The 24,832-nt window shown below is 39.3% G+C and overlaps 1 long non-coding RNA gene across 1 annotated transcript in view; it reads right to left on the bottom strand.

Annotated features, from left to right (window-relative positions):
• Nucleotides 1-5,212: 5,212 nt before the first annotated feature.
• Nucleotides 5,213-24,832, bottom strand: part of LOC148126022 (uncharacterized) — a 34,923-nt gene continuing 15,303 nt past the window's right edge. The window contains exons 2-4 of the long non-coding RNA XR_015742692.1: nucleotides 12,356-12,497; nucleotides 10,962-11,138; nucleotides 5,213-5,515 (exon numbers count right to left, since the gene is read on the bottom strand). This is a non-coding gene — a long non-coding RNA (uncharacterized LOC148126022). The remainder of the gene's footprint in view (nucleotides 5,516-10,961; nucleotides 11,139-12,355; nucleotides 12,498-24,832) is intronic.

Below are 24,832 nucleotides of genomic sequence, written 5' to 3' on the forward strand. Positions count from 1 at the left end.
TCCTTCTCGCTCCCTTCCAGCCCACACGGAAACTACGCAAGCAGCCTCTTAGCCTTCCGGCATGGTCCTCCCCGAGCTGAGGAAGCCTGCGGGAAGCTCTTCTCGAGAGCGGCGGTCTGCTCCGGAGAGGAAGCGGAGCTTCCTAAGAAGGAGGATGTTCCGCTGTGATGCTTAGCTCCCGGCGCAGCGAGATCAAAGGGCCGATCATTAGTGCCTCTGGGCATGTGCCGATCATTAGTAACTCTCTCTCTCTCCCTTTCCCTCTCTCTCTCTCTCTCTCTCTATATATATATATATTCTTAAGTTTTCCCGGGTACTTACATGTATGGTATTCAGCTTTGTTCGGGTATTTTCCCACGTCATTATAGTTGTGCTTTTAAAGTTGTAGCAACGTTTTGGCAGAATCTCATCTGCCATCAGGCTTCATGGCAGATGAGATTCTGCCAAAACGTTGCTACAACTTTAAAAGCACAACTATAATGACGTCACTCCGATTACACACACCACACACCAATCTAGGCTTTACACACCAATCTGGAGCTGGGCCGCAGAAATCGGAGTGACCCGGAGATGGTCCCAAAGGGTTTTTCAGGATCTCTTTGCTGCCATCTAATTTGAGGGTCCTGATCACAGCCGACTGAGGCTGCTTGCAGCTTGAGAAGCAAAGGTTCCAGATTTTATGGCTGTGACAGATGATGATAGATTGCCTTAGCAGTGTTTCCCAACTTTAGCGACTTTAAGATGGGTAGACTTCATCTCCCAGAATTTCTCGGCAATTTTAATGTAGTTCTAATTCCTAATACCATTTGGCTCCTTATTACTGTGAATTCTTTCCCCCTTTCCCAATCAATAACTGTATTGTTAGCACTAACTGTGATTAATAGTATTACTATTTCTTACTCATTTCCTGCATTCTGCACAATATTGCTTTCAGAAAAAGGAAACTATGATTTTGTCTATCATCTATTTCTACCTACAGTAACTACCTATCAAATTGAGCCACATAATCTTCCTATATCAACAAAGTGAGTAACAACCTCCCCATAACTTCAAGTGGTAGTCAGTAAGAAGATTAATAAAATATCCATTCTAACAAAGTTATTGATGTATGGGGCGCTAAAATACACCTATGCAGTTTCCAAAACTCTAACTTAATCCTTTTTTTCCTTTCAATAAAACTAACTTTCTGACATCCCACTCAATATCTTTTTCCAGTTTTATGAGTATTGAGGAGCACTTTGAATGTGCTTTTCAAACCAGCTATATATCAGTTACTGTAGTTGTCATGTCATTCCAGACTACACTTAATTAGCTTGCTGATCAGAATGTTATGGGATACTTTATCTGTTTTGCTGAAGTTAAGATAATTACTTACAATTTACACCCTCAATATAATGAGGAACTTATCCATGAGATAAAGTTAATCTGACAAGATTTATCCCTGAAAAATCCATGCTGGCATCTGGTAATCTTGGCATTGTTTTCAAGGTCCTTACAAACCAACCACTTTATGATCATCCAGGAGTTGACATGCATTTGAATATTTTTGATGGCAATTTTTTCTTTCAAAAGGAAGGTGATTCTGCTGGCTTTAAAGAAGGCTATGATCCATCCAGCCTCTCCTCAAGTAATCATGCTGGATCCAATATCAAGACAATTGTCTTCCAGTCTCAAACAGAGGGAAGATTGTTGAGAAAATAGTCAGGCAGCTGCCTCAAAGGACCCTATAGGAAATAGATTATCCAATGTATAGATTTCTTTCTGTAAACTAATATTTTAATATTGTAGAAAGGTAATATCTCAAATATAAAAGGGAAACCTCTAAGTTGAGTTGATTATAATTCCTAGTGATTTCATGGACATGCCCATGAAATTGTCTGTGCCACGGTGCAGAAGAAGCTTGCTATTGCTTTATTTTAGGATGTTTTTCAACTTCTAAATCTAGTTTATAGCCCTGGGACTGCCTTGTAATCTATCATCCAAGGGTTAGCCAGGCCTGACACTGCTTATCTTCTCAGCCCAGCCAGGTGCTGCCATCTGCTGAAGCAAGATTGGAAAGCATCTGAAGCAAGAGAAGAAAGCATCCTAATAAGGATTAAGTCAAAATATCTAAGTCAAGTTTATTATAAGGTTATTTATATAAATATAGTATATTCAGCTGTTCAAAACACTTTGTATGGTATAACAGTCTAAACTGCTTCGGATATACCAGCATGGATTTCCACAATTACAATCCAACACATTTGGAGGAGAGTTGGTGAAGCTTACCAAAGGCAAGCAAAGAAGCATAACTTGCTACATAATATGTAAAACACAAGTTATGGAAGAACATTTCTAAACCTTGCCAAACACAAGAGGAAATTCCACCAGCCTGTGGACTTAATCAGAAGAAACCACCTGGTTTAACAGGGCATCAAATGAGGCCTACTGTTTCCCCTCCTCTAAAGCCCCATCCTACAATTGTATATCCCATGGAGGATTTCAGTGGTGTGCACAGGCTGTGTATAAATGTGTGTGTGTCAAAATCTGCAAGATGGTGGGTATAGAATCATGATCAAATACAAAGCATGCATGAAAGGAGTGAGGCTTCAGTGCACCCACCGTCTTGTATATTTTGCTTCAATACAACCCATTCGAAAGATCCCTTCTTCACCCCTATGAGTAATATGTGTGTTCCTCACTCCAGGCCCTCACTGAGGCCTGGGAGTTTCAGGGTCCTGCATAGTATCTGCATAGAATATATACATCAATCATGTCTGACTGTCAGAGACCGCCTGGATAAGTATCTGCAGTTTTTTTGGCAAGGTTTTTCAGAAGTGGTTTCCCATTGGCGCCTTCCATAGATTGTGACAAAGTGAGTGGCCAAAGGTCTCCATCAAGTTAACTTTGTGCCTAAGGTGGGATTAGAACTCAAGCTTTTATAGCTGCACACAAAATACACATTTGGAAAGTTTTTTTTTTTAAAAAAAACCATTCGTTTTAATTTTTGGTATTTCCAAACCCTTAAAATGAAGTCTGTGAAGTTATTCTTAGCAGAATCCTCTTTAACAGAGCAACGACATTTCATTTGGGCTTGGTACCTTCTAAAGTTGAAGAAGTTGACCCACTTTCAAATCATGATTGCAGCAAATCCTGGCAATATAAGTATAATTGAGATCCACAATGTTCTTGTATTCTGACATCATAAACACAGTTCTATAATTAAACTGAATTAACAAACCATTCTGAATCTCTCCGAAAAACAGTGTTAGTTTTAAAAAGGAGAAACCTAAAGGAGAAAGGAAATTTCTGAAGCTTCCAAAATTTAATTAGACATTCTAATGCATTTAGCAAACTTCATGAGGATAACAGTGAAGGGCTTCAAGTCAGGAGGCTAGTGTATTGAAACTAGAATGATGAATTAGATCACTCTGTGAAAAAGAAGAAGGAGGAGGAGAAGAAGAAGCTGGTGTGTAATCCAGGGGTTGGATTCAACCGGTAGTAGAGCTGTGTTTTCTCATGGAAAGTTGGAGGAATCATTTGGTATGCAAATGTAATTACCAGTTCTGTTGGCATGTCTAGCAACTGGATATGGACATATAGAGCCACAGACCTGGAAAGAGCTCCTAGAGTTATTTAGTCTATCCCCCTATTTTGCAGAGGAATGTAAACTAAAACATACCTACCAGAGAGTTGTCTTATCTTCCACTTGAATGAATTCAATGAAGGACAGTCCATCAACTGTAAAAGTGCTCTCATTTTGTTAGGAATTTTTTAAATCTACAACTAGAAGTTGCAGAACAAAGGAATTTTGCTTCCCCACTTTTGCTTCCTGTTTAGAATAGCTGTTAAGAATTATCCTGGCTAAATATTTTCTGTCTTTACATTCTGAACATTTTGCTAAGCATGGCATTTAAATGTGCACATGTGTACACAGAGACATACTTTCTATAGCTTCTTAACCTTCTGAATCGAATACTAGGACAATATTTAACAGCACTGTAGCTCCACATGGGAACTGTGTACTGAAATTGTAGTCTCTTTTATAGCAGATGTGTTCCAGAGATACAGACGCTTTAAATTGGATTCTTAGATGGGTGGTAAGACATATTCAGTGGCTCATGCTCCCTTTGAGTGACAGGCTTCCAGCTGGCTCTTCATATTTACAAGTTCATGTTTCTCCCTGTGAGATGGAGTGGCAAAAAATGAAAAGCAGAGAAAGCTTTCGGATGCAAATGCATAGAGTGATATTCCGTTAGGGGAATACAGTTCCACAATTCTGGGACTCAAATTTGAACTGGAAGAAAACATGATGAATTTTTCATCCCTAGTCTGAAGATTCCTGAAAGATTCATAAACGAGTCCAAAATACCTACAAGGGAAAAATGGTTGGTAAAGAGAGGTGGCAGTATTAACTTGCTTGATCAGGGATGACAAGTGTACATATTTTTGACTAGAAACTCTTTATATTTTGCTAAAAATGAAAAAAAATGTACTGGTGACTTATAGATGATATAATGATGATTTGAAAGCGTACAATATAGGAAGAAGAGAATAATAATTTAACCTTAAAGAGAGAGTGGGTAGATGGTAACATTAATTTGTAACTACTCTAAAAAAAGATCAAAAGATGATTCGTTGGTAGCAAGATGAGCAGCATATAATAAATGAATAAATAAATATTTTCTTTTTTTAATTTATATTCACTTTTACTTTTTATTCATTTGTTCTGTATTCTTCTTTTATTTAAATCTGTGTTTTAATTACTGTATAAAATCCTTCCATAAAAGTAATACATTAAAGAAAAGAATTTTATTCCTGATCGAGCAAGTTAATTTTGCCACCACTGCAAATTCTGTCCTCTTTACCGACCATTCTTAGTTGGACCAGCTGTAATAAAATGTTGTATTTGGTCTTAATCATCATTACATTTGAGAGTTTATGATTAAATTTCCCCCTGAAAGAGAAATTTCATCTATTGATTGAAGCATCAGGGGGAGAACATGAGTTCTAGTCCCACCTTAGATATGAAAGCCTACTGGACAATCTTGGGCCAATCATTTTCTCTCAACCCTAGGAAGGAGACAAGGGAAGATCACTTCCAGTATATTGACAAGAAAACTGTAGCGGCTAGTTTAGGAAGTTGTCAACAGTCAACACTGATTCAAAGGAACACACACACACACATACACAATAAAATTAAACACACAAGCATGCCATCATCACATAGAATAGAATAAATACTTTATTGTCACTTTAAATGTACACTAATCAGCATGCATTAAAATGCGATTTTGTGGCATTCAGCTCTCAAAAGATAACCATTATGCATATACCCACCTACCCACACATATATGATACAGAGAAACATCACAATCTACTTCAAATGTATAGCTATACATGGCAAAAAAAAAAAAAAGAAGAATCCTGTGAGTTTACAAGATGGATGGCATAAGGAACAAAGCTGTTACTGAATCGGGCAGTCCTGCTATAGATACTTCGAAACCTCCTCCCAGAGTGTTCTGACCAAGGCTTCCTGAGACATTAAAAAATATACATTAGTCCCCAAAATCTTTTATTTTATTTCAATGGCTGTGAATTATAGTCATTCACAGCCCGTAATGAGTCTCAAATAGTTTGTAAATAGTCTCACAGAAGTCTGCCAAAGTCCTTCGGGATAAGTCTGATAAGCACGCACCTTTATCTTTCTTGAAATGCTGCCAGTGACTAAATTGCCAATTAGTTGTACAAGGCCAAACGGAGCATAAATTCAACACAGAGTTCCAGGGTTCAAACTGACCAGTACGAACAAAGTTGCTTCCTGCAAAGGTTCATGTCCCTTTGCTCCTCCTTTATGTCTTATGGGAGAGCCAATCACCTCCAAACCTTACTCCTGAGCCACCCCTTTGTCTTAACTATTCTTGCCTTGTGACAGCTTTGTGCATGCGCGCACTGGTAACAGGCTCCCCCTGTTCCTCTGCCTCGCTGCTGTCAGATTCTGGAGGCTCCAAAGTCAGCAGATAACTCCCAGATGGCCCTGACCCCATCTCTGTATCAGATGCAGAACCTTCATCTGAGTCCTCCCCAGACTCCTGGACTGGCCCATGTTCCTCCCCACTGTCCGACTCTGCTGCCAGCTCTGCAGGCTGCCAGCAGACCACAACACAGAGGGGAGCAACGGAAACAGACTGTGAAGTAAGTGTGTGGGGTTTCTGACAGTGCCTTGAGCTCTAAGCACAGAGCACTTATAAGCAGTATCCTGAATAATGGGAAGCGAGCTTTCTATAATCTTCTCAGCTATCCTTACCACTCTCTACATGGACCTTCTATCTATGTAAGGAGCTATCCTGTTTCAGCACACCATAGTCAAGCTTGAAAGCAAGATTGAAACTATGGATAATTGATGCCCGGAACAAAAATGTCTAGTTTAAACTGCACATCATACTAAATCTTCAAACTGGGCCATATGCTTGTGCTTGTATTTACCTATAATTTGAAACTTTCCATTACAGATACAGGTGCTTGGCTGAACCAGTTCTTTGAATGAAGAACAGCTAGCAAATAAGAAGAGTTAATGACTTAAGGAAAGTTTTCCATCTCTGCAGAGTCAATGATTGTCTTTTCAGACAAACTTAATAAGAAAATCTGTTTGCTTGAATATAGAGTGGGAAATCATATTGTGATGCATATATACAATCTCCAGTGGGGCTATGAAACACCCTTTGAAACTAAAAACATTAGCTGCTTATCTATCTATCTATCTATCTATCTATCTATCTATCTATCTATCTACCTACCTACCTATCTATCATCTATCTATTTATACACATCCTTATTCTTAGGTAGTGTATGACTTACAAAGAAGAAAAATGGTAAGGCTTCTGTAATAATATATTAGGACAACCAAAAAATCATTAAAAATGTGCAATTCTTTAAAATTTCTCCATTAAGTAAAAATAAATCCTGGAAAGGAAAGGGAAGACTGACTTAATCCCAAGAATCACAGACTGGTTTGGCATGACACTAACTCATTTAACTGAATCATTTGCTCAAATAAAATGTTTAGGTTTACAGAACTGTAAGTTGATTACAAATATCAGTTTAGTAGGCCAAAAAAAATGGCTTAGGGTTTTTGCATAGGCAACCATTCAATTCAGAGTGAAATGGTGGAGGAGTTGGCAGAAGTTTGCTAGGGCCTGGGACGACATCACATTGCAGTCAGGGCTGCCTATAAAGTTGCTGGTATGGGCAGTGAATCATTTTTATTTATTTATTGTGTATCAAGACAATAGCGGATCTTTCTTTTTGCAAATGTACAGCCCAATTTTTTTAAAAACATTCTGCCTGTATCATTGGACAAAATGAGGTTGGTAGAAGGGAAGCAGATGTAGCTATCTAGCAGAAGTAGAGATTCTTTAGAGCGATGTATTAGATTTATTTAAAATCTATTTTAAATTATGTAGTGATTAAAGAAAATGAATTGGCATATATAACAGTGTATTGTGGGAGGGAGGGTGGGAGGGAGGCTGGCCGATAGGCAGGCATGCAGGCATGCAAGCTTGGTTCACTCATTTTGAGGGCCAGAGAATAGAATAATTTGGAAAAGATAACTTTCTTAAGCTCACCCAAATGGAAAGGGTGAGCAAACTCCTTAGACAGCACTCGTATTTTTGAACTGAAATTCTATCACAGCTGCCATATGGTTGTGGTTTAACTGATACTCATGTGGTTTCAGTGCAGTTAAGAGTCCATGGATCATTTCAGCACCTAATGAAGATTTAGGGTTTGGAAGTGCAGGTCTAGAATACCACAAAATGACTTTTTGTGTTTACCCTCCAAAGACTCAATATTATCCATGATAGACCATAACAGCTTCCTGGCTCTTTGTAAATTATGGTATACTTCTAAACACTTTTCAGAACCTAGCAATTTAACATAGTCTTCTTTTCTTTTCTTTTTTTTTAAAGGCATTTGTTATGAATAGTTAGATGAAATGAACTGGAAACAGGCAATACTAGATTTAATCACTTGATGTCACTCTTTGAAAGCTTTGCACACAGTGGAATAAACTTTCTTCCTTTGGGTCAGGAAAACCAATTGAATTGTTCATTTCTGTCAGAGACGTTTATAGATAAAAGGCCAAATTCACAATAATCCTGAGCCAAGATTTCTTAAAATAGTACTTGGTAGATTTGTGAAACTATTGTTATTTAACTCTGGCTTATCAAAAAAACAAAAATTGTTTCCCCGATTATAAACAGAGGCTTCCAATCAACACTCTGGATTCACTTCTTATATGAAGTAAAAAATTAGGTCTAAAACCAATCATAATAATAGTAAGGAGGAGTAGGAAGGCAAGGAGAACGAGGAAAGAAGAAGAGGACGCGGCTTGGGTGATTAAGCCTAACGTAGCCTTTTGTGTGGTGTGTGTAAATAACTTTTGACCTTCTACCTCTATAAGTCATAGCCATATGTGTATGTCCTCAGTGCCATGAGTTTGATTTATATGCATATTTCTTATTCCTTGTTTTTCCCCTGTCTAACTCTCTTTTCTGTTGTTTTCTCTTCATGTTTCCTTTACTGGCTGGTGTTTTACTTTGCAGAGCACAACTCTCTGTTTTAAGGAATACAGGAGCACAGTTTTCTGTTGGAAAATTGTTTTGCTGGGGAAAAAAAATCAAGAGGTTTTGGGGAGCTTGAAGTTACCCCCTGAACACTGCCTGGAGTAGTTGCCTACAGGTGGAGCTCTCGCCTCACAATCAGGAAGCTGTGAGTTCGATCCTAGGTAGGGAGGCTAATATTTGGAATACATTCTCGTGCTTGAGCTGAGGGTTGAACTAGATGATCTTTAAGGTCCCTTCCAATTCTGTTATATATTCTATGTTCTAATTTAATGGTCTGAGCACCTGGATATCAGGTGAAGGAAAATACGTATTCTTCCTAGTCCTCTAAGCTGTGGTTACATTTCTTGTATTTCCATTTAAAATAGTATTTTTTTTTCATTCTATGCAGATTAAATACCAGGCTTCAGGTGATGTATGACTATTGTTCCTCTTTGTCCTTAACATAGTATAGGTAGTTCTCAACTTACAACAGTTCATTCAAAGGTACACTGGAGCTGAAAAGAGTGACTTATGACCATGTTTTACACATATGTCCATTGCAGTATCCCTACAGTTACATGATCAAAATTCAGGTGCTTGGCACCTGACTCCAATTTATGACATGGCCCAGGGTGATGTGATCACCTTTTACAATTTTCTGACAAGTCAGTTTAGTGGGGAAACCAGATTCACTTAACTGTGTTACTAACTTAATAATTGCAGTGATTCAGTTAACAATTGTAGGAAGAAAGGTTGTAAAACGGGACAAAGCTCACTTAAGAAATGTCTCTGAGCAACAGAAATCTGGGGCTCAATTGTAGCCATAAGTCAAGGACTACCTGTATATAGTTAGGCTCAAGTCAGTGTGTGATGACCCGGAGTATAACACAAACGTAACAAAGTCCAAAATGTAAATAAATGTCCTTTAGTGCCTCCAACTTTGCCCCACTTTTCAATAATTCTCAGTTGGAGATAAAACTTGTTCAAAAATAGTCTTCAAAAGAAAGCAATACAATCCCGAACTTAATGAGCAGATAGATATAAAATAAAAAACTAAAACAAATTACAATGAAGGTATTTCCACAATGGACCAGGATAAGTAATTACCAACTTCAAGGAGATAACAAGGCACAGACTGTTGGAAGGACACCAACCAAGATAACTTCAGCCCAAAATAAAACACGCTTTGCTTCTGACAACGCTGTGTTTTAACCGTCTCTCTTATATACTATCCTCCCCAGCTGCAACCAATGAGGGGGATCATGGCCGCTTCCTTTCTCGTAAGCCAAGTTGTTGCCTTCTCCGTTCCTCCCTGCATGTCCTAGGATGAAGAGGGGATGGGCCTGGTTCTTCCTCTGACTGCCCAGCCAGCCTCTGCCCCTCCCCAGCCTCCTCTACAACCTCCGGAGCCACACCTCCACTCCCCGTTGGCTGTTCCTCCTCTCTCTCAGAGTCCTATTCTAACTAGGGCATGACACAGTGGCAATATTATTTATTCGCTTAAGCAGAGTAGATAGGTGAGATATACATTGAGCAAATGAAGTAAAATAAATAATATATAGGTAGTCCTCGACTTACAACAGTTCACTTAGTGACCATTTGAAGTTACAACGGCACTGAAAAAAGTGACTTATGAATGTTTTTCACACTTATGACCATCGCAGCATCCCCAAGGTCATGTGATTTACACTCGGATGCTTGACAACCGACTCGCATTTATGACGGTGGCAGTGTCCCCGGGGGGGGGGGGGTCATCCGTTCCCCTTTTGCGACCTTCTGACAAGCAAAGTCACTGGGGAAGCCAGACTCACTTAACAACTGGGTTACTAATTTAACAACTGCAGTGATTCACTTAACAAAGGGGCAAGAAAAGTTGTAAAATGGGGCAAAACTCGCCTAACAAGCTTCTCACTTAACAACATAAATTTGGGGTTCAATTGTGGTCGTAAGTCAAGGACTACCTGTATGTAGTTAGGCTAAAGTCAGTGGCAATATTATTTATTTGCTTAAGCAGAATAGATAGGTGAGAGATACATTGAGCAAATGAAGTAAAATAAATAATATACTTTAATCAATTTTCAGAGTTCCCTTTGCTCCCTGACTTGATGTTTGACATCAGAGATGTCAAAGAGTAACCAGGATGATTAGGGGACTGGAGACTAAAACATATGAAGAACAGTTATAGGAACTGGGCATGGCTAATCTAGTGAACAGAAGGATCAGGGAAGACATGATAGCAGTGTCCCAATATTTGAGGGGCTGCCACAGAGAGGAAGGGGTCAAGCTATTTTCCAAGATACCTGAAGGCCAAACAAGGAATAATGGATGAAAACTGAACAAGGAGAGATTTAACCTGGAAATAAGAAGAAATTTTCTTACAGTGAGAACAATCAACCAATGGAACAGCTTGCCCTCGGAAGTTGTGGAAGCGCCATCACTTGAGACTTTCAAGAAGAGATTGATTGGACTGCCATTTGTCAGAAATGGTGTAGGGTCTTCCACTTGGGTGGGGGGTTGGACTAGTTGACCTATAAGGTCCCTTCCAACTCTGATTATCTGTTATTGAAAGAGAGATTTAGTCACCAGTATCAATAAATCAGTATCATTTTTTGTTTTTGTTTTTCTTCTTCCACTTATTGGCACTGGAGGAATTGAGCATACCCACCTATCCTTCTCCACTCTAGAGGCACTAGACCAGGGGTGTCAAGCTGGTGGTTTGCAGGCCAGATGTGTCACCCACAAGCCACACTCACCCCAGCTCCATAAATGGGAAAAAATATCATGAAATGTCATGTGATGGCAACATAACACAGTTGAGTTTGACATCCATGATCTAGATAACTGTGCTATTTGAGAATTCTGCGAAGTGCAGTTCTAATACATTTGGAAGGCACTTGGTTGAGGAAGGCAAATCTAGCCAACTGAAAATCTCTAATATTGAGATCTGAGACATTAGAATTATCTTATAGTTCATTTTGTTGCCAGCTGCAGTATAAATAAAATTCCAGTGGTGTGTACAATTACACACAAAGTCATTTTCTGTTCCAAAGTCAATACTATCTAAAATTTGGACATGATGAGAACTCAACAAATTTTATGTCATTCGAAGTCAAGTTCTGAATTTTCACAAACCATGCTCAAGACAGTTAATAGCAGACAAAAAAAGGCATAATAATAAAGATAAGAAACAATACCAAATATCTCAGTTTATTAAATGCCGTTAACTCATATGGTGATGCTAATCTGAAATTCAACACAATATAATTTTAAAGTAATATAAGGCGAAGCTGTCTAAAAATGCTGGGTATATGTCTTATTGCATACAGAAAGCACTAAAGTGGAAGGGATACTTCATTAGAATATACACTACAGTAAGTAAGAAATCTATAAAATAATCACAGTAGGTAGCAAGAACCTAGTAAGTTGATTTTATTTCACTTTTCTGTATATGTTAAAGGCCTTTGCTCTCTAAAATCTTTCAACTTAATTTTGCCTTGAGATAATGTGTCATGGAAGAGAGTAACAAGACTATTACTCATTAGTGTGATTTGTCTTTTGTACAAGGAATATGTACTGTATATATTACATGAAAGCTTTTCCAGGGAAAAGTAGAGTTTTCTCTCTTAGTTTATGGAGATAAAACATTTGATTGCATTAAGTACTTTGCCAAGGAAGAGTTAGATAGTTTGTATTAAGTATTTTTTCTTGGTAATGAAAGGACCTTCATTGTTTTCAACTCCTTTAGGCTACAAAGGTTTAAAAACAATACTTACCAACCTAGGATGTGTCCTCTTATATATTGCTTTGTGCCCAAATATTGGTTGCTTTTCAGCAGTTGTGCATGGCAAGTTTCCATAACTGGTGGTTCCAGATTCGCTGGATTTGGGATTACAGACCTATGCATTTTGTGGGCACCTAGAAAAAATAATTATATGAATGGTAGAAGCACTTGAAAACATTTATATTTCCAATATGTCTCTTTCCTAACATTTCAGCTACAGTCAGGTTCTGTGCAAAATTCAGATATTCTGATGAACCAAAAAAAGGGATACGGCATACAAAAATCTCAAGTGTTTAACATTAAGACTTGGGTATAAATGGCCTTTCATATCCTCTGTCAAACTTAAGGATAGAAAAATGTGGTGAATTATTTCTTTGAATTTCTCTGGGTAAAGAAAAAGAGGGTAAAGAAAAAATACTTCAAATGGAAGGCTACAGCTACCTTAAAATTTGGGGGGAATGGGGCAAACAGGAGGAAGCCTATTTGATCTATTTAAAGTTTAGGGAGGGATTCAGAAATTTTAGAGGGACTAGTCATATTCCTCCTGGTAGTAATCTGTCTCTAGCCATGAAAACAGGATCAAATGATCTCTTTTGAAAGAGTGTTTTGATGTTCCTTTCACCAAACTGGTTAGAATTAGTAGAGGAAAATGCAAATTGTTTCTCTGTCTAGCATGAAAAAATATGCTAATATTAATTCATTGGATTTAATTATGTTACCTGACTTAATGTTAATTAGGATCTTTGCAAAGGTCTTCCTGATGCAAGGTTTGATGGCCTATTGGCACTAGCCAAAGTTGCTCATTGCCTTAGCATTTAGCATTCAATATAGTCATCTTGATTATTGTTTATCATGCTGTTCAATTTGTATCATGGGTTTTTTACATAAATTCTGCCTTATTATCATTAGTGACTTGTTTATCTATAAAGGAATTATTTGCTGCTCTGAAAGTATATGACCTCATGGATGATTTAATTAAAGGGTGGGCATAAAATGATCTTCCCCAATCTCTCTCACTTATCAGATGGTTTAGATCTACCTCCCACAATTCCAGATAATTGACCATGTTGGCTGAAGAACTTTGGGTGTTTCAGTCATAGTATAATGAGATGAATGCTTTGGTTGGGACTGTATAAATTCTCATATATCCTCATATATAACTCACGGTTATGTTGAGATTCATCTCAATGTCCAAATCTTTGCATAGCTGAATTCATAGTGTAAAAGGATCATTTTATCCTCATAATGAAAGAGCAAGGGGGTGAGGCAACAGCATACTCTGGGGTCCAGGAAAGAGTGAAGGAACCTCCCCCAAACCACCAAGGGTCAATTCAGTGACCAATCAGGATTACAGATGTGACCACATGACATGGACTACATTTCCCAGGATGCCTTAAATACATTTACCATGATGCATTCCCTTAAGGGGACAGCTCTCAATTCCCACCTAACTATCTCAATTCCCATTACCTATAAACTGTCTGGACAGCACAGTGCTGCTGAGTTTTGTCCAAACCAGTCCCTTAGATTTTGAAGCCATGATTTCTTCTTCTGCCTGCACCTCGTTTGCCTTCAGTCTTTTCCTGGAGGATTAAATGGAGTATGCTGTATTTTTCCAGGTGTTGCATCACATGTTACCAAAATATTCTAACTTTCACTTTTTTAAATGGTTTTAATACTGGAATAGGAAAACAAAAAAGAGAACCACTCTCTGTTTCCCTCTGGGTTTCTCATTTGCTCTCTCAAACAGCGATGTGTTTGAGAGAGCAAATGAGAGAGCAAATGATGTAATGTCAGGAAATAGAGTCATGAAGGTGGGCAGTTTTATCAAGTCTGTTAAATATAGGACACAAACACGATAAGAAGAGTGACTCTCAGGAAGAAATAACTGTGACTCCAAGGTGCTCTGTTGGTGCAGAGAAGTTAGCATGGTTCCAGCATTATCATCTGCAATGATATCATTGGCAAAGTTGATGCAGGTAGTTGCCATCTCCTTCCTATCTTGGCTTCAGGGAAGATTACTGAGCACCAGAGCTAGTAGGATGATGGCAATAGCAATAGCAATTAGACTTCTATACCATTTTACAGGGCTTTACAACCCTCTCTAAGCAGTGTACAGAGTCAAAATATTGCCCCCAATAATTTGGGTCCTCATTTTACCCACCTCGGAAGGATAGAAGTCTGAGTCAACTTTGAGCCTGGTGAGATTTGAACTGCCAAATTGCAGGCAGCCAGAATCAGCAAAAGTAGCCTCCAATACTACACTCTAACCACTGTGCCACCAAGGCTCTTATGAAGCTGATATGAAGCTGGTGGCACTGTATTCACCCAGTGAAACGATTTCTTTTTCAAAGCTCTTAGAAAGTAAGTCATTGGTCATCATCTCTGCAGAATCCTATCTTAAAGCCAAGGGGATGGACTAGCCAGCTACTAGAGAGGTGCAAAGGAGATATTAAAGAGACTCTAAGACCATTAGCCCAGGCTCCCTAAAATCTCTGTAGAGAAAGATGATGCACAAATGCCCTTCCTCCTCATCATAAACAACATAGACTTGGGAGCTGGATATGGATTCCAAAGGCATCAAATTGTATGTGTACTTTTGGTATTGTCTAATTTGGATGTATAATGAGCAAGATTTTCAAGGCTAAACAGCAGCCAAGAAAGAATTAATCTCTCTCTCCCCCAACTTTGGCAGTAGTCTTACAAGTCTGTTTTTCCTGAAAGAAACTGCTCAGTACAAAACCGTTTTGTTGCATTTTTGAAATGAGGGTTTATTGGCCCAACAGTCAGGATTGCGATGAGTGAAAAGACATCAGAACAGTTTAATATGGAAGGAATCATGTGGTTAAAATCTAGGTGAGGAGGAATGAAAAGCCAACAATATAGTAGGCCTTGCTTGATGTCTCTTTTGATTGGCATGTGTCATGAGCAGAATCCAAAATTTGTGAGTCAGCTAACATTTAAATACTGTTGATCTTTATTCTTTAAAAACAGCCAAAAAAGCCAAAGAAAATTTGGTTCAGGGTGTTTCAATTTTAAAAAAATACATCTTGAAAATAAAAAGGAGGAGTTATGGATGAAAAAAAATTGTGCCGGCAGGGAAGAACAGGAGGAATGTTTATCTGCTTGATAGACCTTAGATCAGCAACAGAGCTATCAGCTGATGGATGATACAATTGCTCAGTAGTTGATGACATCAAGGGATGACTTGCAAGTATCAGAAATAAGAATTTAACTTGCTGACTCCCATTGCTATCCATTGGTGGCATCAGCAAAGAGGATAGCATCCATACGCAAGTTCAAACAGCACTAAACTTGTGGTTGTGGTTGATTTGGTTCTGCCTAAACATGCAAAGTCATTGTACTTTATAAACTGTTCCTGATGGTTTAGCAACAGTTGTGGGATTCAAATTTTTTTACTACTGGTTCTGTGGGCGTGGCTTGGTGGACATGGCAGGGGAAGGATACTGTAAATCTCCAATCAGAGGTGGTATTTGCCGGTTCTCCAAACTACTCAAAATTTCCGCTACCGGTTCTCCAGAACTAGTCAAAACCTGCTGAATACCACTTCTGCTGAGCAACATATGTGGATAAAGACATGATAGTTTATAAACCATAGTTTATAGCTTGTACTAATCTGCCAACTATGGTTACTTAATAAATCATACTTAGCAAGATGCCTGAAATTTATCTAACTGTCTGTCTAGCTAGGAAACATGCAGGAGTCAGGTTGATAAAAACAATGTCTGATGGAATTTAATATGACTATCCAATGCTTCATTTTTAAAATTAATAAAGTACAGATCTACTTGTAGCTGATACCTCCTGATCTAGGCATGCCATCCTACAACTTAAGTTATGTTCTACATAATAGGATGCTACAGAACACATCATTTGAGTGACAGGGACTTTATGTATATTTCCATTACAGCCTTCTTCTATATCACACATATCTTCATGTGTTTTCTGAACATGAAACATAACCTAAAGAAGTTCAATCAACTTCTTCCAGCAGGGTTTAATTTCCAGGCCCGATCATCCTAATTTTCCATTTTTTCCTTTTTTGTTTTTGTTTCAGCCCTGATATGTGGTCCTGGAAACAGGTGCTGAAGACTGAGTCCTCATGACTCCTGGTTCAAATTTAATCTTAAAAATCCCCAGGGTTTGATCTCTGAGTTGAAGAGAGTTGGCTATCCTGACTGCCACCCACATCTGCACTACTGAACAAAAACTTTACTTGGAACATTGACTTCCATGTCAATACAGTCAAAAGTAACTGCAATCAGCTTTAAACAATGTATGGCTCTGCAGATAAGAAGAGCCTTTGCTTCCTACTTTTTTATGATGTTTAACTCTTTCATCTTTCTTAAAGTGGTTTGAGCTATTAGCATGACTTCCTCCTGTGGAAATGACCTCATCATACAGATGATCCACAATATGATTATTCTGCCTGACGAAAGAACCCTCTGCTATTCAAATGCCAGAAGGCTCTGTCCCACTTGCACAAATGTTTGTCTAACGAAAGAGATCGGCTTATCTGTTTGTATGCTTCTTCTCTCGCTCAAGGGCAGGCTCAGATATAAGTTCTGTGCAAAGTTCAAACCCTGTCATCTCTGAGGTGACATAAATAGGAGGCTCAAATTTTGAAAAGCTTTCTAAAGCAGAATGTAGCAGCCTCATGGGCCATTGGCTTTGGCTCCTGTCCTGATTTTATAAGTTAGGAATATTGATTAACCAATGATATGTTGATCTCTCAGGATGACCCAGCCCGGATATGTTTACTGCTATGGCAGATGATCAATTCCCTGTCATAGTGCATATTACAAGCATCTCTTTTTGGCAGTCAAAGTCAATAATTCCTAGCCTCTTCTGATATAGTAGAAAAGCATTGCATAGAAATTAGATGTGAGAATAGGTTTGGCAGACCGAGCTCTTACTCAAAGTTTACTGAGTCTCTAGTTAGACACCAGGACAGGGGTGTCAAACTCAAGGCCCGTGGTCCAGATCCAGCCCATGGGGTGCTTAGATCTGGCCTGTGGGGCCACCCTGGTAATAGCAAAGGACCAGCTCATGGTGCCTCTGCCAGAGAAAATGGAGTCCCCCCCCAGGTCCATTTTTGCTAGCAGAGGGTTGCAGGAAGCTGTCACAGCTGAAAACTGAATTTGGGAGCCTGTTTTTGCTGGCAGAGTGCTCGGCCACCACAGGCAACACCCCCCCCCCCGATACAAGTGCCATCATGCTGGCCATGCCACCCTGGCCATGGCCACCCCAACCCCCCAAGGTCAAACACAACCCTGATGCGGCCCTCAATGAAATCGAGTTTGACACCCCTGCGCTAAGAAGCACTGTACTCTAGAGTAATCTACCATAAAGCGTTGTCTATGGGAGAATATTGGAGAAATACCATGCACATTGTTTTAAATTACCGGATAAATGCAAGAAATCAACACAAATAACTAACAAACATTTGAAACCTTGAAGGGGAACTTGGTGTAAAGGTTAAAGTGTGATTTGCTTGAGAAAAGAAGGTAAGGTGGATGGGGGGACAGCAGTGATATGTAATTTATACCATAGATTCATGTCAGAGGCTGCCTTGCTTTGCCTCTAGAAAAAAATATTAGTTGAAATAATATGGGGACATATATTTATTTGTGTTCACAGATGTATTCTCAACCAGCTTAATAGAAATTAACAAAAGTTATCTTACAGCTCTACTTAAAGAGGAAGTTTGGTTCAATCAATCTGCATGAGTTGCAGAAAAGTTATTTCAAGCAAATGTCTGATAAATTAGGCTAAAAAGTTCATTCGTTAGAAGAATGAAAACTCTTGTACCAAGCAAGTCAGCAATAATTTCTGAAATGATGGGCTGCAGTTAAAATGAATAACCATTAGTGTGTACATTTTTCCAGTTTTCATTATCATAGGAGTTGCCCTTGCTTAGGTGAGGAAACAGGGATTCATCCCTCCTCCCATACCAAACATTAAGAATATATATGTTGGTGCTGTATTTTTGTATTTTCAGATAGACTTGTTTGACTTGGCCAGCGTAGCTAATAATCCATATGATAAACTCATTTTATACATTACTCTCAGTGGTATACTTACAGTCAATCTCTGGTTGGTTGAGATAGCATTACAACTCCTTCTGCACCAGATCACATGCATCATACTTATTGCACACCTGAGCAATGATATGTAGCTACATCATAGACATATGTATGAAGGCTCTTGGCAACTGGCATGTAGTTATGATGTTGGCAGCATCCTGGAGTCACAAGATTGCCATTGGTAACCATTCCAGATGACTTCTGACAAGCAAAGTCAACTGGGGAAGCTGGAGTCGCTTATATACTTAGTGATCATGGTGATTCATTTAATGACCACAGCAAAAAAAGATTGTAAAATCAAGTATGACTTACTTAATGACCACATCACTTAGTGACAAGTTCCAGACAGTTGTGGTCAAGGACTATCTGTATGATAAAGGATTCTCTTATGCCCAGCTAGCTGGCAGCACACAATCAACTTGAGTCAGCATTTGGATAGGAAACAATCAGGAAATATCAGGACTGAGGACTAGACTGGGAGGTTGAAAAAGCATCCTGAAATAAAGCCAATGGCAAAGACTTCCTCATGCTTGCTAAGAAGCAGTGCATGAAGCTGTCCATATGATCACCAGGAAAGAAAGCTTAGCTTGAAAAAGACTTTAGCTTTTTATATTATACTATACTTCCATGTTAGAAGCACTGAAGTGCTTCTGTTGCCTAGGGCAGGGGTCTCCAACCTTGGCCACTTTAAGCCTGGAGGCTTAAAGTGGCCAAGGTTGGAGACCCCTGCCCTAGGGGATACCCAGTTGGAGGCTCCTTTTGCACCCCCTCAAACTGCCCACCAAAGAGATACCCTTTATTGTACTCACAGTCACTCACTTTTGAACCAATGAGTTGGTAAGAGCTGGAGCTCATCCCACCCTGTGGCACCCATGGGTCTTGAACATTAAAGCTGCTGATTATCAGCCCAGCATTCTAACCTTGTGAGCCACTGTGCTGCTATAGCTTTTTCCATTCATTTAGAGCTTAAAAGAGAAATGACTTTACAAATGCTTTGGGGCACAGCTTCGATCATAAATAGTCTGCCCAGATAATATTTAGGGCTGGTGGAAATTGGAATGCTACATTATCTGGAGCTATATTATCTCAATTTTTTTTTTGTCCCTGACATATATTATATTAGTCAATACTAGCAGTTTGGTTTGCTTCTGAAAGAAATGGTTAATGCAATTGCTACAGCAGAATAGGGATTATTCAGTAATGACAGATCCAACTCTACCTGTATTTTAGGTTAATTCTGTGATGTAATTTCACTGTCGTCGTTGGGATTATCCTGATTTACTGAAGTGTGAATTCTCAACTATAAATTATGTATTTATTTGAACTACATGTAATATTTGGCATCCATGCCATGAGTTTACCTGTAGGTGCATGAAGACAATATATTTCAAAAATGAATTTCTTAAGAATGCTTCCAAGGAGCAAACTGTGTCAGGGTGGAACAATTTATGATAATAATGCTGGTGAGGTTGTCCTGACAATTTTTTATATTAAAAATAAATAAATTAATATCTGTAACAAATAAATTATAATGCAAAACATTAACTTAAAACAATAGCAATCATGGCTAACAATGGCTGTTATAAGAAGATTGATGGTAGGTGTTTTTACTTACTTCGTAATCTATGGCTTGTCAAGGTTAAGTGAAATTAAGAAAAGAAAGACCATAAGTAACAAGGGTTGGGCAATTTCAAAAATATTTATTCTTTTATTTAATAAAGTATATGCTGGCTGTTTCAACAATTCCAGATAGTTTACCATCCATGAAAGAAGAAATTACAAATGTATCAATATACAACCAACACAGAGTACAGATATAATCAATGAATGAACCTTATCTGTAAGGCATCCTTACAATCAAATGCACCCATTTGCTCTGTAGAATAGACTGGTCTCAATATGGCCTTCTTGTAGGGAATAAGGAAAATGATCTGTGTGACACTATGAAACCATTATGACCCGGGGCATGCCACAAAGGCAACACAGACACACAAGTAAGTAAGAAGAGTCCCTTTAGTACCTCCAATTTTGCCCTCAGTGTCCAGGTTACCTTCAGCTGGAGAAAAAACTCTCCCAAGAATAGTCTTTAAGTGGAGGAAATTCAGTCCAAAAACAAAGTACATACAAACTGTAAATAAAAATCCACACAAACCACGCTGCAGTAATTAACTTGACAGGGCAGGAGAAGGAATTGCAGCTTTGAAAGGCCAGCAGGGACATGACAATTATCTAGAGAAAGAGGGCTTTTATAGTTCAAAGCAGTGGTGTCAAACTCATCATGGGGTTGTCACGTGATGTATCAGACTTTCCCCCCTTTGCTAAACCGGGTGGAGGCAGGGCCAGCAAGTGATACATTTGGCCCATGGGCCGCGAGTTTGACACCTCTAGTCCAGAGCAAAAAGATAATATTGAGACTTGCAAGATTATGTTATTATTTATCTCAATAAAAGTAATTTTAGTCTGCCAGTGGAATTGACTCTGGCCTACCTAGTATGACTGAAATCAACCTTGCAAATCTGATAGTGCTGTTCCTCCTTCCCCTACTCCAACCACCAGGCCATGGACTGACATCAGTCCACAGCCCGCCAGGAACTGGGCCCCGCAAGTGAGTGAAGCCCCATCTGTGCACATGAGGGATCCAGGCATGCATGAAACCACACCCACATGATCCACAGAAAAACTGCCCTTCATGGAACCAGTCCCTGGTGCCCAAAAGATGGGGTGGGGGGGCACTGTTCTACTGAATTAGGGAAGCATTTGTCTGAGTTAATTCCATTTTTTCCCCAGAACTGTAGGTATGCCAAAGGATGAAGACCTCCCAGAAATGAATGTTACTGATGTTTCTTTTCTTTTTTGTGGCTTTGCTAAGGACATGTAAGCTTCAGGGAATTTCACAAAGTCAAAACATCTTTCCATAATAGATTCAGGGGACGGCTAGTCACCAGGGCTCAGTACACAGCATCTGACCTCCTTTGAGGCTGAATCCAAGTCTCCCGAAATAGCTCCCTGTACCCTGAGTTGGTCTGGGGATAATCTGTTCCAAATCATTCTCTAGATCAAAAGCAGGTTTGGGAAAAAATGGGGTTCTTTCTCAGTGGAAGGATTCTCCTTGTAACATTAAAAATCCTATTGCCTTTAGGAATAGAAACAGGAGTATCTGCTTTTAAATTCTTTAATGCAGGGGTCCCCCCACCCCCCAGCATAGCTGGCTGGAGAATTCTAGGAATGAAGTCCACACAATGAAGTCTTAAAGTTGCCAAGTTTGGAGATCTCTGCTTTACTGGAAAGACTGGTTGAACCTCAGCTTCTACAGAGCAAGCAGGCCTTCTGGATCCAACTTCCCTCCAAGGTCTCTGCACTGCCAGCATGAATCTGGTCCACGCATTAATCAGTCCTCTCAGGACTTATGTATCCACTACCATTGCAGCTGGTTAAAGAACAGAAATCTAACAGTTCCCTGTATTTTCCCCCCAAATGCCACTTTGAACCATATGTCTTGAGATAACACTTCCTGTTTCTCAAGCTGGGCCACAGTCCTTGGTTTAAGTCTGGCATGACTAAGCTTCTTTTTTTTTATCTCCGCATTGTAGCATTGCTAGTTAGGCCATTGCTGCAGCACTAACCAGAACTACCATATTTTTTTCCACTCTGAAGACATTCCTGCCCCATACTTCCTCAATTTCTCCAGCAAACTCTGGACTGCCAAGAAATCTTATTTCTATAACATGTCCAATTTTCACAAAGGTATGATGGCCAACTTAGAAGGACCCAAAAGCAAGGATGCCTAAGACAGATAGATATCCCTATTAATTTTTGCCCCGTCCTTACTAGGGCAGAAAGGTTTGCTCTTTCTTCTCCTTCTTAATTGATGCATGGTCATTTTTGCAGCTTACCAGAACTTCACATATGGTTGTGGTTCAAAATGGAGTGGGTTAAAGTCATCTGGAATGGATACAGTGCAGTCTGTTTCAAATTGTCAGAACTGTCCCAACATTCAGAATTTGTCCAGATTTGGAGCATAGTCCTATTAAATTCCGAGTAGCCCAGTTGAACAGTTAGAAATTCTGTCAAATTATTCTATTATATAAAAAAAAAACAAAATACATTGCATTTTACACTTTTATGATTTTTAAAGTTTTACTGTGATTGTGCAATGCTTAGAGTTCTAAGATGTGCATCCGTACAAATCTTTTAAATAACAGTTCTAGGCTGGATAAACAGAGGGATAGAATCAAGATCACATGAAGTGTTAATATCACTTTATAATGCCTTGGTAAGACCACACATGGAATACTGCATTCAGCTTTAGTCACCATGATGTAAAAATAGATGTTCAGACTCTAGAAAGTGTGAAGAGAAGAACAACAAAGGTGATTAGGGAACTGGAGGTTAAAACATATGAAGAACAGTTGCAGGAACTGGGTATGTGTAGTTTAATGAAAAGGACTGGGTGACAATATAGCAATGTTCCGATATCTCAGGGGTTGCCACAAAGAAGAGGGAGTCAAGCTATTTTTCAGCTAAATCCTAGAGAGGCTCTAAAATGCTTTAGAAGTGTATGCCAGCTAATGTCATAATATTATGTTGTTTTCTTATGCTGTATACTATAGCCTAAACTAGGCATTTGCAAATGTTTAGGGAATAACGCAATGGCAAATGATATGGGTATGACTGTGTAGTTACTAGGAGTCAAGCTTGATTCTACTTTACTATTCAGAGCATTGTTTCTCAACCTTGGCAAATTAAAACATATGGACTTCAACTTCCAGAATTCTCCAGCCAGCAATTCTGGGAGTTGTATTCCACATATCTTAAAGTTGCCCAGGTTAAGAAATACCAATTTAAGGCATAAGAAGCTCCCTTATACCTAATTAGATTATGGTCCCAGTTAATTCTGCTTTCTCAAACTAACAGGCACATGTTCCTTAGGAGTTCTCACAACAGTTATTGCTAGCCCTACATGGAGATGCTGAAAGTTTTTATGTTTATGCACTATATACATTCTTCTAACACTAAATAAAAGTATAGAATCCAGAAGAGACCTCAGCCAGAAGACACCTCGGAGATCTTCTAGTCCAATCTCCTGCTCAAGACAGGAGGCTTTATACCTGTGATGGTGAACCTATGGCACGTGTGCCACAAATGGCACACAGAGCCTTTTGTGCGGGCACACAAGCCCCAACCAAACTTACCTGCACTGAGCATGCGTGTGTCTCCCAGCTGATTTTTGGCCCGTTTAAGGCCTTTTTCAGCCTCCCAGAGGCTCGAGGGAAGCCTCTGCAGCCTTTGGAGGCTAAAAAACAGGCCTGCTTTATCACTTCCAGTATTTCCGGAAATATCGGAAGTGACAAAACGGGCCCATTTTTCGGCCTCCAAAGACTGCAGAGGCTTCCCTCATGCCTCTGGGAGGCTGAAAATCAGCTGGGAGGCACGTGCATGTACAGTGCAGATAAGGGGGTGGGGGGGGATCACGCATGCATGCACAGGGGGCAGGGGGTGCATGTGTTGTCTTCTGGGTGCTGGCACATAAATGCACGCACGCACGCAAGCGTGAGAGCAATTTTCAGCACAGGAGCCCCAAAAGGTTAGCCACCACTGCCTTATACTATCCCTGGTCAAATGGTTGTCCAGTCTATTTTTGAACACCTCCAGTGATGGAGCACCTACAGCTCCAGAAGGCAAGCTATTTCACTAATTAACTGACCTCCCTGGTTTCCTCTGTCAGCTCGTCCTCATACAGGAAGAGTCTTGGAATACTTAACCTTTCCTGAAACAGAAATCTCTGAATCATGTTTTTGCAAACAAGCCTAGACTGGCTTTTGCTGTCATAATGACATAAGCTTGAGAAATGTTAGTTTGTCCTCTTAAACATCTATTTCTTCCTTTGAACTGCAGATAGAAGAACACTGCAGACATACGCTTGTGTCTGCTTGTATCTTGGAGTGTTGCTAACTCTGCTCCCCCACAACAAGGTAAACAGTGCCACTTATTGATATACTGCTTTACAATGATTTAATTCACACAACATGCTAAGCAAAACCAACTTGTGATTGCTGTAGATGAATAGAATGAAATAGAATGAAATGAAAAGAATAATGATTTGATGTTGCAGTTGTGTATGCTATTGTCTTATCCTATCGATCCGAATTTTCCTTCTCTGGTTAAGAGGATCAGTTATTTACCAATGTTGAATTTATAGTTAACTGATAGCCTACTTGCATATAAAACAGGGGAAAGCTTGCTGTTTCAGGCAATTAAAGTGCTTCCTGCATAGGAGACAGCCATATGTCCTCATTACCATAGTATTTACGATAAAATAGTAATAATAGCCATTGTTATTATATACAATACTTTTAGTGAAG

Source organism: Pseudonaja textilis, chromosome 3, assembly GCF_049901715.1.
Source record: "Pseudonaja textilis isolate UNSWEBS1 chromosome 3, rPseTex1.2, whole genome shotgun sequence".
Classification (NCBI taxonomy): Eukaryota; Metazoa; Chordata; class Lepidosauria; order Squamata; family Elapidae; genus Pseudonaja; species Pseudonaja textilis.